Source organism: Chiloscyllium plagiosum, chromosome 35 (assembly GCF_004010195.1).
Source record: "Chiloscyllium plagiosum isolate BGI_BamShark_2017 chromosome 35, ASM401019v2, whole genome shotgun sequence".
In the NCBI taxonomy this organism is placed as follows: Eukaryota; Metazoa; Chordata; class Chondrichthyes; order Orectolobiformes; family Hemiscylliidae; genus Chiloscyllium; species Chiloscyllium plagiosum.
In genome coordinates, this window is record NC_057744.1 from 6,336,853 (window position 1) to 6,350,056 (window position 13,204).

Below are 13,204 nucleotides of genomic sequence, written 5' to 3' on the forward strand. Positions count from 1 at the left end.
AAAGCTTATAGGAAATAATTAGAGGCTTGCTGTTAACAGACAAACATCACCATTACTTCATAGACATGTACAGAACTACAGGGAAGCTCTTATGAATGTTAAAATCTCGACGATTTTAATACTACTATTTTCACCTCCGCACATTATTCACATCCTGGAATTAACAATTATGTACTCCAACGATCATTTTTTTCCGTCACAGAATATTTCCTGATTTGCTGTTGCTTTGCTTAAGTCTGTAGTTTGTGGCAGAAAACAAAGAACAATATAGCACAGGAACAGGACTTTCAGCGCACCAACCCCGAGACGATTCCTAATCTAAATCATAATTTAGACACACTTCTTATTGCCAATATATAGTTTCCATCCCTCTGTTTACTACCCATTCATAATCATGGGATCATAAGGTCATACAACAGAGAAACAGATCTTTAGGTCCAACCAGTCCTTGCCAAGCATAATCCCAAACTAAGCTAGTCCCACCTACCTGCTCCTGGCCCATAAACCTTTCCTATTCATGTTCTTATCCAAATGTTTTTTGAACGTTGTAATTATACTCACATCCACTACGTCCTCAGGAAATTCATTCCACATGTGAAATACCCTCTATATAAAAATACTTGCCCCTCATGTCTGTTTTAAATCTGTCTCCTCTCACCTTCAAAGTGCCCCCACCCAGTCTTGGCACTGCTTCATGTGTCCATCAAGGTACATTTTAAATGTTGCTAACAATCTCTTCCCTTGCTTCCTGTAGTTACCTAAGTCTGGCCCAAGGGACTTATCTGTCCTCATGTTTTTCACAATTTACAACACATCCTCCTTCTTAACATCAACCTGTTCGAGCGTATCAGTCTGTTTCATGCTGTCCTCACAAATGACAAGATCCCTCTCACTAGTGAATACTGAAGCAAGGTATTCATTAGGAAACTCCCCTACCTCCTTTGACTCCAGGCACAAGTTCCCTCCATTATCCCTGATCGGCCCTACCCTCACTCTGGCCATCCTTTTGTTCCTCACATAAGTGTAGAACACCTTGGGGTTCTCCTTAATCCTATCTGCCAAGGCTTTTTCATGTCCCCTTCTAGCTCTAAGTCCATTCTTCAGTTCCTTCATGGCTACCTTGTAACCCTCTAAAGCCCTGTCTGATCCTTGCCTCCTCAACCTTAAGTAAGCTCCCTTCTTCCTCTTGATTTCATATTCCATATCTCATCATCCAAGTTTCCTTCACCCTACGATCTTTTCCTTACCTCAGTGGGACAAACCTATTCAGAACTCGCAGCAAGTGCTCCCTAAACAACCTCCACATTTCTGTCATGCATTTCCCTGAGAATATCTGTTCCCTATTTATGCTCCACAGCCCCTGCCTAATAGCACTGTAATTCCCCCTCCCCCAATTAAATACTTCCGCATACCATCTGCTCCTATCCTTCTCCATGACTATAATAAAGGTCAGGGAGTTGTGATCACTATCACCAAGAATCTGTCCCACCATTCAAGATCTAACACCTGACCTGGTTTGTTGTCAAGCACCAAATCCAATATGGCCTCCCCTCTAGTCAGCCTATCTACATATTGAGTCAGGAATCCTTCCTGGGCATACCTGACAACGTCTGCTCCATCCAAACTATTTGCACTAAGGCAGGTCATACCTCACAAACTTTATTAGATTCCTTGAGGATATGACAAAGCACATTGATGAAGGTAGAGCATTGGATGTGGTGTACATGGATTTTAGCTAAACATTTGATAAAGTTCCTCACGGTAGGCTCATTTAGTAAGTAAAAAGGCAGAGGATACAGGGAAATCTGGCTATCTGGATTCAGAATTGGCTGGCCCATAGAAGACAGAGGGTGGTAGTTTATGCAAACATTTTCAGCCTGGAGCTCGGTGACCAGTGGTGTTCCTAGCGATCTGTTCTGGGACACCTGCTCTTTGTGATTTTTATAAGTGACTTGGATGAGGAAGTGGAGGCATGGGTTAGTAAGTTTGCTGATGACACAAAGGTTGGTGGAGTGGTAGATGGTGTGGAGGGCTGTTGTAAGTTGTAACGGGACATTGACAGGATGCAGAGCTGGGCCGAGAAGTGGCAGATGGAGTTCAGCCTGGAAAAGTGTGAAGTGATTTACTTTGGAAGGTCAAATCTGATTGCAGATTACAGGGTTAAAGGCAGGATTCTTGGCAGTGTGCAGTAACAGAGCGATCTTGGGATCCACGTCCATAGATCCCTCAAACTTTGCCACCCAAGTTGATATGGTTGTTAAGAAGGCATATAGTGTTTTTGCTTTAATTAACAGGGGGATTCAGTTTAAGAGCTGTGAGGTTATGCTGCAGTTCTATAGAGCCCTGGTTAGACCACACCTAGAATATTGTGTTCAGTTCTGGTCACCACATTATAGGAAGGATGTGGAAGCTTTACAGAAGGTGCAGAGGAGATTTACCAGGATACTGCCTGGACTGGAGGACATGTCTTATGAAGAAAGGTTTAGATTGAGGAATGCTTTTCTCATTGGAGCGAAGAAGGATGAGAGGTGACTTGATAGAGGTGTACAAGATGATGAGAGGCAGAGATTGAGTGGATAGCCAGAGAGTTTTTCCCAGGGTGGAAATGGCTATCATGAGGGGGCATAATTGTAAGATGATTGGAGGAAGGTTTAGGGGAGACATCAGAGGTAGGTTCTTTGCACAGAGATTGGTGGGTGCGTGGAATGCACTGCCAGCAGCGGTAGTAGAGTCAGAAACATTAGGGACTCCTAAGCAACACTTAGATAGGCACATGGATGATATACAATGAATGGCATGTAGGTTAGTTTGATCTTCGAATAAGATAAAAGACGGACACAACATCAAGGGCCGAAGGGCCTGTACTGTTCTATGCTTTATGTGCCTGCTTCTACCACCTCCAATGGCTGTGCATTCCAGGCTCCCATTGCCCTCTGTGTGAAAGATTTTCCCTGCACTTCTCCCCTGAACTTTCCCCCTCTTGCCTTGAACCTGTGCCCTCTTGAAGTTGATCTTTCCATCCTGGGAAAATACCTCCGACTATCCACCCTATCCAGGCATCTCAATTTGGTGGACCACTATCAGGCCGGTGCTTTGCCTCCATCTTTCCAAAGAAAATAATCTAAGTTTATCCAAGCTGTACACATACCTAAATGAGGAGGGGCATGAGAAGTTATCCTTTGAAATCCTGATAGAATAAGTTGGAGGTGGACCTAGTGCAGGAAATTAGGGATTTTCACAGAGTAAGAAATTACATGCCAGGGGAAGTATGTTTCATGCAAAGATAAGTGTTTTACAGAAATATAAAGGGAAAACTCAGAAAAGCAATGGGTAAAATAGTTTCAAATATACTGCACATATATTATTAAACTCAAAAATGCACAAATGAATATTTGATTATTTCAGTAATTGTTTTTCATATTGCTATGCCAGAGAGATGAGGCAAGGACTCAATGAAATTAATGGATGGAATGTCATGCAGTCAAGTATCAGAGATACCAATTACTGCATTGGAATTATTTTATAAATACAATGAATATAAATCTCTTCCTTGCCCTCTCATCAATGCTTCTGTTGCATAGACATGGAGATGTTGCTGAAGATTATATCCTGGGAATTCTTGTTTAGCCCCTTTCCCTACCCCAACTTCACTGGTCTAAGTGCTGTTGGAAAGACATCCCATGCATTCACATTCAAATTTGGGTGCTCTGTCGTAAATTCTAGGGTCATTGGTGTAACTGGAAATTCTGAATCGTCTTGACCAGTTAGATATTGAAAAGATGTTTCCTCTTATGGGAAGGTCCAGAGCCAGGGATCATAATTTTAAAATAAGGAACAAAACAGAAATTGTTGGAAAGCTCAGCAGGCCTGGCAGCTTCTGTGGAGAGAAAACAGAGTCAAACATTTTGAGTCTAGTGACCCTTCCTCAGAACTGGACCCAAAACGTTAACTCTGATTTCTCTGCTGCCAGACCTGCTGAGCTTTTCCAGCATTTTCTGTTTTTGTTTCTGATTTGCAGCATCCCCAGTTTTTCCCAGTTTTTAAAAACAAGGGGTTGGCCATTTGAGAGGAGGAAACATTTTGTTCATTCATAAGGCTGAGATTCTTTGGAACTCCCTTCCTCAAAGAGACAGTGGATGCAAAATCTTTAAATATTTCATAAGGCCAAGGTAGACACATCACTGATTCCCAAGGCGATAAAAGAGTTAACCGGGGTTGTGCAGAAATATACAGTTGTGGTTAAATCCAAGTCAGCCAATGATTGATTGGCAGAACCAGAATCGAAGGGCTGAGTGGCCTACACTTGTTTCTTATTGTATGGGAAAAAGAGCAACTGTTACTGAAAGGGGAGGTTCAGCAATGGCCACTGCATTCCAAACTAATTAGAGTCATAAAGTCACAGAGATGTACAGCACAGAAGCCAGGCCCTTCAATCCAACTTGTCCATGCTGACCAGATATCCCAATCCAATCTCGTCCCACCTGTCAGCACCTGGCCCCTATCCCTCCAAATCCATCCTGTTCGTATACCCATTCAGATGCCTTTGAAATATTGCAACTGTACCAGCCTCCATCACTTCCTCTGGCAGTTCGTTCCATACACGTACCACCCTCTGTGTGAAAAAGTTGCTCCTTAGGTCTCTTTGATATCTTTCCCCTCTCACCCAAACCTATGCCTTCTAGTTCTGGACTCCCCCATCCAAGGAAACAGACTTTGACTATTTATCCTATCCATGCCCCTCATGATTTTATAAACCTCTACAAGGTCACCCCCTCAGCCTCCAACTCTCCAGGGAAAACAGCCCCAGCCTATTCAACATCTTCCTATAGCTCAAATCCTCCAAGGCTGGCAACATCCTCGTAAATCTTTTCTGAACCCTTTCAAGTTTCACAACATCTTTACAATAGGAAGGAGACGAGATCTGCATGCAATATTCCAAAAGTGGCCTAACCAATGTCCTGTACAGCTGCAACATGACCTCCCAACTCCTTTACTCAATGCTCAGACCAATAAAGGAAAGCATACCAAACACCTTCTTCACTATCCTATTTACCTGTGACTCATTGTCCTTCGTAAAGTGGAGTGGCATTATCCAGATAATCCTGGGCCAAAACCTGACATGTCAAGTGCTGAGGGGCTGCTGCACTTTCAGACATGACATTAAATGGATGCCTTGGCCAAGATTACCGTAGGGCCCATTCTCCAAAAGAGACAGAGTGCATTAATCTGCTCCTCTAGCTATTTATCCATAACGAGCATCCATAAAATAGATTCAATCATTCAATTTATTGCTGCTTATGGAACCTTTACTCTGAGCAAATCGATTCATGTGAGAAACGACCAAAAGAAAGCAATATGTGGAAGGCAGAAGGAACAAGTGGCAGGAGGAATGATGCATTAAAAAAGAACTTAATTAGCTGTGAAGCATTTTGAGACACCCAGAGGTCATGAACAGTGCTATAGAACGGACCCCATTCTTTTTGTACATATGAACACTGGCAGGCAGGCCTACATTGGCTGCTTTAAAAACATCCTGTCAAGAGGTTAAATTAGATTAAAACAAGGCCTACACATATGCCATACACTTGAGAGTTAATGTAGGCATGCATACTAATCAGTGATATCGAGGAAATTAAATCTACACAGGAAGAGGATATATTACCACTTTAAACACCTCCATTGCAACTTTGGTCTTTGGAATTCTTATTGCCAGGATGTAAAACCTGAGAATGAAAGGCAAAGATGAGCATTAATGAAATTCCAGTTGGAATACTCATGAATGTAAATGAAGTTTTAATTAACATTTAAATCAGGAATGCACAAAGGTTTCTAATTAATATGATCTCTTTGACTGCAACATGAATGGGAGCTGATGGATCCCCAGCTTCAGCCTGTTCCCATATAAATGAGCTGGTCATATTGTTATCAAGTAAAAGCATTTAATCCTTTTAATCACATCATTCGTCCTTACATTTAAATATATTAACACTGCAACTTTTAATGTTTGCCTTTTATTGCAATCTTTTGTTTTACATTTCAAAGCAGAAAATATAATTTGACATGTAATTGGGAGCTGTGGAGAAGGTGTGTGTAGTGGAAGTTTCCCATGGCCATAAGGCAAAGTAACCTGTTACAGAAAGCCTGTCAACTCCTCGCTTAACAGCATAATCCAGAACTTATGATATAGATATAGAGCAAACTCTATTCATCACTTGAAAATGTACTAGAGGAAAATAAGGTGAAAAAATTTTGTGCGCATCAGATTTCGTGTGGATTGGGGTTAATGTTCTTTTTGGATTTCTATTCAGTTTGCTTTGTTCTCACTCTACAGTATGATCGGGGTCAGATGAGACAGAAAGGACATCAATGATGAGGCAATTACAGACTCTTTAATTAAAAGGCAGCTTTAGCACAAACCATTACCTACCATATCAGTTCTGTTCACACCAATTTGTCAGGAACATCTGATAAACCTGGAAATAATGTATTGCTCAATTATCCATGAGCATACTATTTCAATTCCGTAAAACTTAAAGTAACTGTACCTCGGTACCCTGTAAATAAGATGGCACCAGAGATGACATTACAAACTTTTCACTGCACTCATTTGAGTGCAAGTGACAAGAAACACTATTCTATTCTACAAACCCCTAACCAACCCAAATTGTTTCTCTTCCCCACTGTAGGAAGCAACAATAATCATAGAATCCCTACCGTGTACAAACAGACCATTTAGTCCACACCAACCCTCCAAAGAGCAACCCACCTCATCCGTACATTTCACACGGCTAATCCATCTAACCTACCCACCCCTGGACACTACAGGCAATTTGGCATGGCCAATCCACCAAATTTGCATATTTTTGGACTGTGGGAGGAAACCCACGCAGACACAGGGAGAAAACAGTTGCCTGAGGGTGGAGTCAAACCTGGGTCCCTGGCACTGTGAGGTAGCAGTCTTAACCACTGAGCCCCCATGCTTCACAGACATATTCTTGTGTCTTTTTATATTTATAGACACTATGTTGTTATTCAGTTCTGAATCTGCCTGGTCTTGTTCCTTCGAAATTCTTGGTAAAAATGTTCCTGTGTATGCTTCTTCTTTTGATGCAAAGTTACTGCAGCAAACACAAGACTTGTCTTTCTATAACTCACTCTGAAGACTGTGAAATCCTTTACTGCCCTCAATACACTTCACAAAGTCCAAGTTCTGGAGGTCTTTGAAGCAAATGATTAATTATTTCTGCAATGTGCAGTGATTCTTGTTTTATTTCATTCATCAACTTTAACTCTGTTGGAAAATTTAATAGAACAATAAATTATTTAACTACTAAACAGCAACTGCTCCAATATACTAACACACATAAATGCACCCTTGGCAAAGGCAAATTTAGTGAAATAGATTATCTCACATGATTCCACAATCAACTTCAAATCCCCAACAAATGAAAGCTAAACTAAAACCCTGGCGCTGTGGGAGCCTGACTCCACCTGGTCATGCTGTTTTTATTGCTCTAGCTATTTAAATAACCCAGGGCCTCACAAACTGTTCACTCTATTAGCTTGGAAGAAACAGCTCACACCACTGTCTCCACCTTTTCAAATTAATAAAAAACAGGACAAAGTACACCTCTTAAACCCAAATTAGTTGACCTTTAAGAACAATGGTCATGGTCATCTCTATTGATATCAGACTTTCATCCCACATCTGTTTCATTTTAAATTTCATTTCCTCCAATGTTGTTTTGGGATCTGAACTTGTACATCTACATTATTAGTCTGGGCTTCTAGGTTGATGATAGACAATTCTATGATATCCCCATGCTAATTTTGAAGCTGTTTCTTGAATATTCATCATATTAGGCCAGACAAGGAGTCTCAGCTGCCTTGATTTTAGAAATATCATTCACAAAGAACTTACTAATACACATCAGTTTTGAGGAGATGCTGCTGTTGGGGATCAATCTACTCCATCATGGAGTGATTACAACAAAGTCAGCCTGGTAGACCTCAGAATATGAGTTCCCTGCTTGGGACTGTTAATCCTGTCCAATCAGGAGCCCTGGCTGACAGATGCAAATAGGAGTGTCAGAGATTTTGTTCAACAGAGGTGACTCTGAGCTAGCTGGTTCAGTGTCAAGGTCTCTCCACAAGCAAATAAAGGGTGAGTTAGTGAAGGGATACTGGCCTCTGTGCAGGTTCCTCAGTGACGATGAGATAAATATTCTTCATTTGAAGAAATTTGCTCGCAGCAGTCGCTTTTGAGTTAAGGTAAGCATTTCGAGCATCATGCTGTTATTTGGAAAGTTTGACTCATTCAAACCTGCCTTAGAAGACTAGGCCTAGCTGTGTTGGTGGGTCAGTGCCAAGATGTCACCAAGGACAAAAGATACCACTAGCAGATTCCCCCCATTCATGGGAATGGCTGGGTAAACCCTGAACTCAGTTATACATCGACAATGCAGGTCCTTTCATGTGCTCAATGCTCTTAGTCATTGTGGATGCTCAGTCAAAATGGCTGGTGATCTCAACTGGATTGCTAAAGAAACGAAACAATATCTCCATGTGACACATATCTCACCAATTGTCTTGACTTAGACAATGTGACCACTTGACTAAAACATGGAATAGAAAATTCCTCAGGAATCCTGCCCTAGGTGGTGCAAAATGGCCAACATGTTCTAGGTTGTCAGGTTGTCTTCTGTCTTCTGAGAAGGGATAGACCCATTGTGTTGGCGGGGTTTGCATGTTGGAGGGATTTGTGTGGGTGGGGGGGAGGGTGTGGGTGCAGGGTCCCAGGCCATACAATGGCCCCAGATGTCCACAGAAGTTGTGGGCGGCACGGTGGCACAGTGGTTAGCACTGCTGCCTAACAGCGCCAGAGACCCGGGTTCAATTCCCGCCTCAGGCGACTGACTGTGTGGAGTTTGCACGTTCTCCCTGTGTCTGCGTGGGTTTCCTCCGGATGCTCCGGTTTCCTCCCACAGTCCAAAGATGTGCAGGTCAGGTGAATTGGCCATGCTAAATTGTCCGTAGTGTTAGGTAAGGGGTAAATGTAGGGGTATGGGTGGGTTGCGCTCCGGCGGGGCGGTGTGGACTTGTTGGGCCGAAGGGCCTGTTTCCACACTGTAAGTAATCTAATCTAAGTTTGAAATTTATCTCTAAGTGCAGGTTGCCAAGATCTTTCAGAGACCTTACAGGACCTTGGGTCAAAAGTCATGGACCTTGGCAAATCAAACCTTGCCAATGGGCGGGAAGGGAACAGCATTTCCAGTAGTGGTGGTCAGGCAGGCACCAGAGATGGCACCCTACAGCCCTTGAGGCAAGCTCCACTCCCACTGACTTTCAGTTTTCTGGGACATCAGTAATGGGTTACCAGTCTGAATCTATAGATTCCTGATGCAATGTTGATGTAAAGTCACATGACCAGAAATGTCCTGGAGAGAACACTCAGTCTAAGTAGAACAATGACTGAATACATTGTAAGTCTGTATGAACGAAAGATTCAGTTAAAGTGAACACAGTCTGCCGCAGAAAGAAAGTCAGGCCTCTATCGCACCAAAGAGGAGATGGAACAAATGTAATTGCAAGTGATGGGATCACACCGGAGGAATTCAGTGGGATGAGTCACTCCAATTACCTAGCACAAGAAAAATTATGATGGTGCTCAACAGCATCAGACAGCATCAATTTTCAAGAAGTTTCAAAGTTTGCTTTTCACAGAGGTCATTCCTGTCAAGCAGCTTAGATTAAAATTAGCCCAAAGAGAGTGAGGCTGTAAATAGATAGAATTACTCACAACCTGTTATCACAGAATTGCATTGAATTTACAGAAGCAGCCCATACAGCTCAGCCTTCTTTTAAAAACAAAATCAGCATTAAAGCTTCATATGAATCACCTCCTACCATGTTTCTCTTAACCTTAATAAAATATCCGACCATCTCTTTCTTCATTCATAGAAAATAGATGCAGGAGTAGGCCATTCAGCCCTTTGAGCCTGCACCACCATTCAACATGACCATGGCTGATCATGCAATCTCAGTACCCCACTCTCATTTCCTCTCCATACCCATTGAGACCTTTAGCCACAAGGACAATGCCCAGCTCTCTTAAGTACACCCAACGAATTGGTCCCAACTGCTTCCTGTGGGAGAAAGTTCCACAGGTTCACAACTCGGAGTGAAGAAATTCTTCCTCACCTCAGTTCTGAAAGGCTTACCCATTATTCTTAGACTGTGACCTGTAATTCTGGACTTCCCCAACATAAGGAACTAATTCCCTGCATCTATCCTGCCATTCCATCATGTACTTGCCTCATTTCTCTAAAATATATCTTTTATTTGCCTCAGTAACTGTACACAGCAGCAAAATCCATTTTCTTTTCACTTTCGCAGTGAAAGAAAGCTTTGTTGAGATCTAGTTATGGACACCCAACCCTCAGCCTGAAATGCCTGTCCTCTTGAACCCCTTTATAACTTTAAAGACTGCTATTCAGTCATCTGCATAAGCTATTGATTTTCTGAAAAAAGGAGCCTGTTCAATTTTTTTCTGATAAGTAGAACCCGTCAGTCCTCCACTATCCTTGTTAAAAACAAATCCATATTTGCAGCACTTCTGAATCTTTAATTTCCAGCATGTGGACCAATAGAGCATTCCAAACAGATTCTAACAACTTTGAAATAAAAGCCAGAAGATTGTTTGGTTACAGAAAGTGGCCCGCATGCTTTCATCGTGTGTACACTGCTCCTTTGTGCATTTTCAATCATTTTGGTTTGTCTCAATTATATGCCATAGCACATATTGATTAGAGACAAAAGAAAATGCAGATGTTGGAATGCAAGGCAGACAAACCAAACACTGGAAGAACACAGCAAGCCAGGCACCATCAGGAGGTCGGGAAGTCAACGTTTCAGGAGGAACCCTCCTTCAGGAGATGTGTTGGAAATCTGGAACTCACTGCCTGTAAAGGTGGTAGAGACAAAAAAACCTATAACATTTTAGTCATATTTAGATGTACACTTGTGATGCCAAGGCATACAAGGCTATGGGCCAAGTGTGAGAAAATGGAATTAGAATAGTTAGACGCTTACTTTTGCCTAGGGTAGACATGATGGGCCAAAAGGCCTTTTTCTGTGTCTCTATGAGCATCACTGGATGGGCCAGCATCCCTAATTGCCCTTGAAATGTTGGTACTGATTACTTTCTTGAACCACTGCAGTCCTTGAGATGTAGGGAATCCTCAGTACTGTCCGGGAGGGAGTTACAGGTGTTTGACCCAGCAACAGTGAGAGAACAGCAATATGTTTCCAAGTTAGGATAGTCTGTAGCTTGGAGGGAAACTTGCAGGTGGTGGTATTCCTATGTATCTGCTGCCCTTATCCATCTAGATGGTAGAAGTTGCAGATTTGGAAAATCTTTGGAACCATTTAAAATAGTAGATTCTTGCAACAAATTTAGGCGGTATATCACTGATTTATTATTCTTTCAGGTACTAAATCACAAATCAATAAAGCTTATTTTCTATAACATGAATCATCTTTAATGAGAGCAATAAATTTAATCCTTCAATAAATATTATTTATTGAATTTAGCATTAGGGATGAATCATTGAATTTAAGTACAGCTCTTGCAGTTGATACAATACATTGATTGATAGACTGCATCCAATCTTTGCAAAGCCGTCTATTGTGCTCTTTGCTCCAGATTGGCATTTTTTCTTTTACATCTTGACAAGGTATGATGTGATTGATAGTAGTTGATAGTAGGGAGGTTATGCTTCAGTTTTACAGGGCATTGATGAAACTGTATCTGGAGTATGGTGTACAGTACTGCTGATGGAAGAATGTTAATGTGTTGGAAGCAGTTCAGAGAAGGTTTACTAGACTAATACCTGGAATGAAAAGATTATCTTTAGAAAGATTAGACAGGCAGGGCTTGTATCCTCTGGAGTTTAGAAGAATGAGAGGTGACTTAATTTAACAGATAAGATCCTGAGGAGGCTTGACTGAGTGGATGTTGAGAGAATGTTTCCTCTTGTGGGAGAATCTAGAGTTAGGAGTCAGTGTTTAAAAATAAGGGAATGCCTACTTAAAACAGGGATGAGGAAACGTTTTGTCTGTCTCAGAGGATTAGGAGTCTGTGGAAATCCCTTCACCAAAAGGCAGTGGATGTAGAATCTTTCAATATTTTTTAGGACTGGGTGGATAAATTCTTGATGACCAACAGGATGGAAGATTATTAGAGGTATGCAGGAATGTGGAGTTTTGGATAATATCAATGCAGCCATGATCTTGTTGTATGAAGGAATAGGCTGAAATGGCTCAGTGGTTAGAACTGCTGCCTCACAGCACCACAGACCTGGGTTTGATTCCACCCTTGAGCAATTGTCTGTGTGGAGTTTGCAAGTTTCCTGTGTCTGTGTGGGTTTCCTCTGGTGGTCCAATTTCCTCCCACAGTCCTAAGAGGTGTAGGTTAGGTGGATTGGCCATGGGGAGTGCAGGGTTATAGGAATAGGGTAGTTGGGTGGGTCTTGGTGGAATGCTCTTTGGAGGGTCGGTGTGATTTTCATGGGCTGAATGGCTTGCTTCCATACTGTAAGAAGTCTATGAAAGAAGTTTTCAGATGCTTTTCCTATCAACACCCCAATGCTCATCTCTCAAAACCTCAATCTCATCTAAAACTTCTGACATAGATATCTTATTCAATCATATATTGTGCTCTACATCTTTTGACAATGCCAAGTGTTCTTGACCCTTGATCCCACAACACATGGGCCTCCCAATCCTTACCAGATTCTTCCATGGACTCATTTCTCTTGACTTCTCCATTTTGAGAGCTAGGGAGTCCTCCATTCTTCTGACAAGCACCATTCTACCAATTGAGAGTTTTCAACTACCTGTTACGTCTTATAGTTGTTATTAATCCCTTCCAGTTTGCCAACTGACCCCAATAAAATCTCTTTGACAATCCAATTAGTCACCTCTCTAATTGCATTTTAGCATTTTTTTTCAGTTGAGGGATATCTAAGAAAGAAAGAAATATCGTTGGAACACATGGGGGCTCCAACATCCAACCTAGAAAGTATTAGGTTATTAATTCAAGCTTCCATCCAAAGTATATTTTCTCTAGCAGTACTACCTCAGTATTGCACTAGAGCATCAGGTTAATTGTTGTTCAAGTTTCTGGAATATATCTTGAACTCAC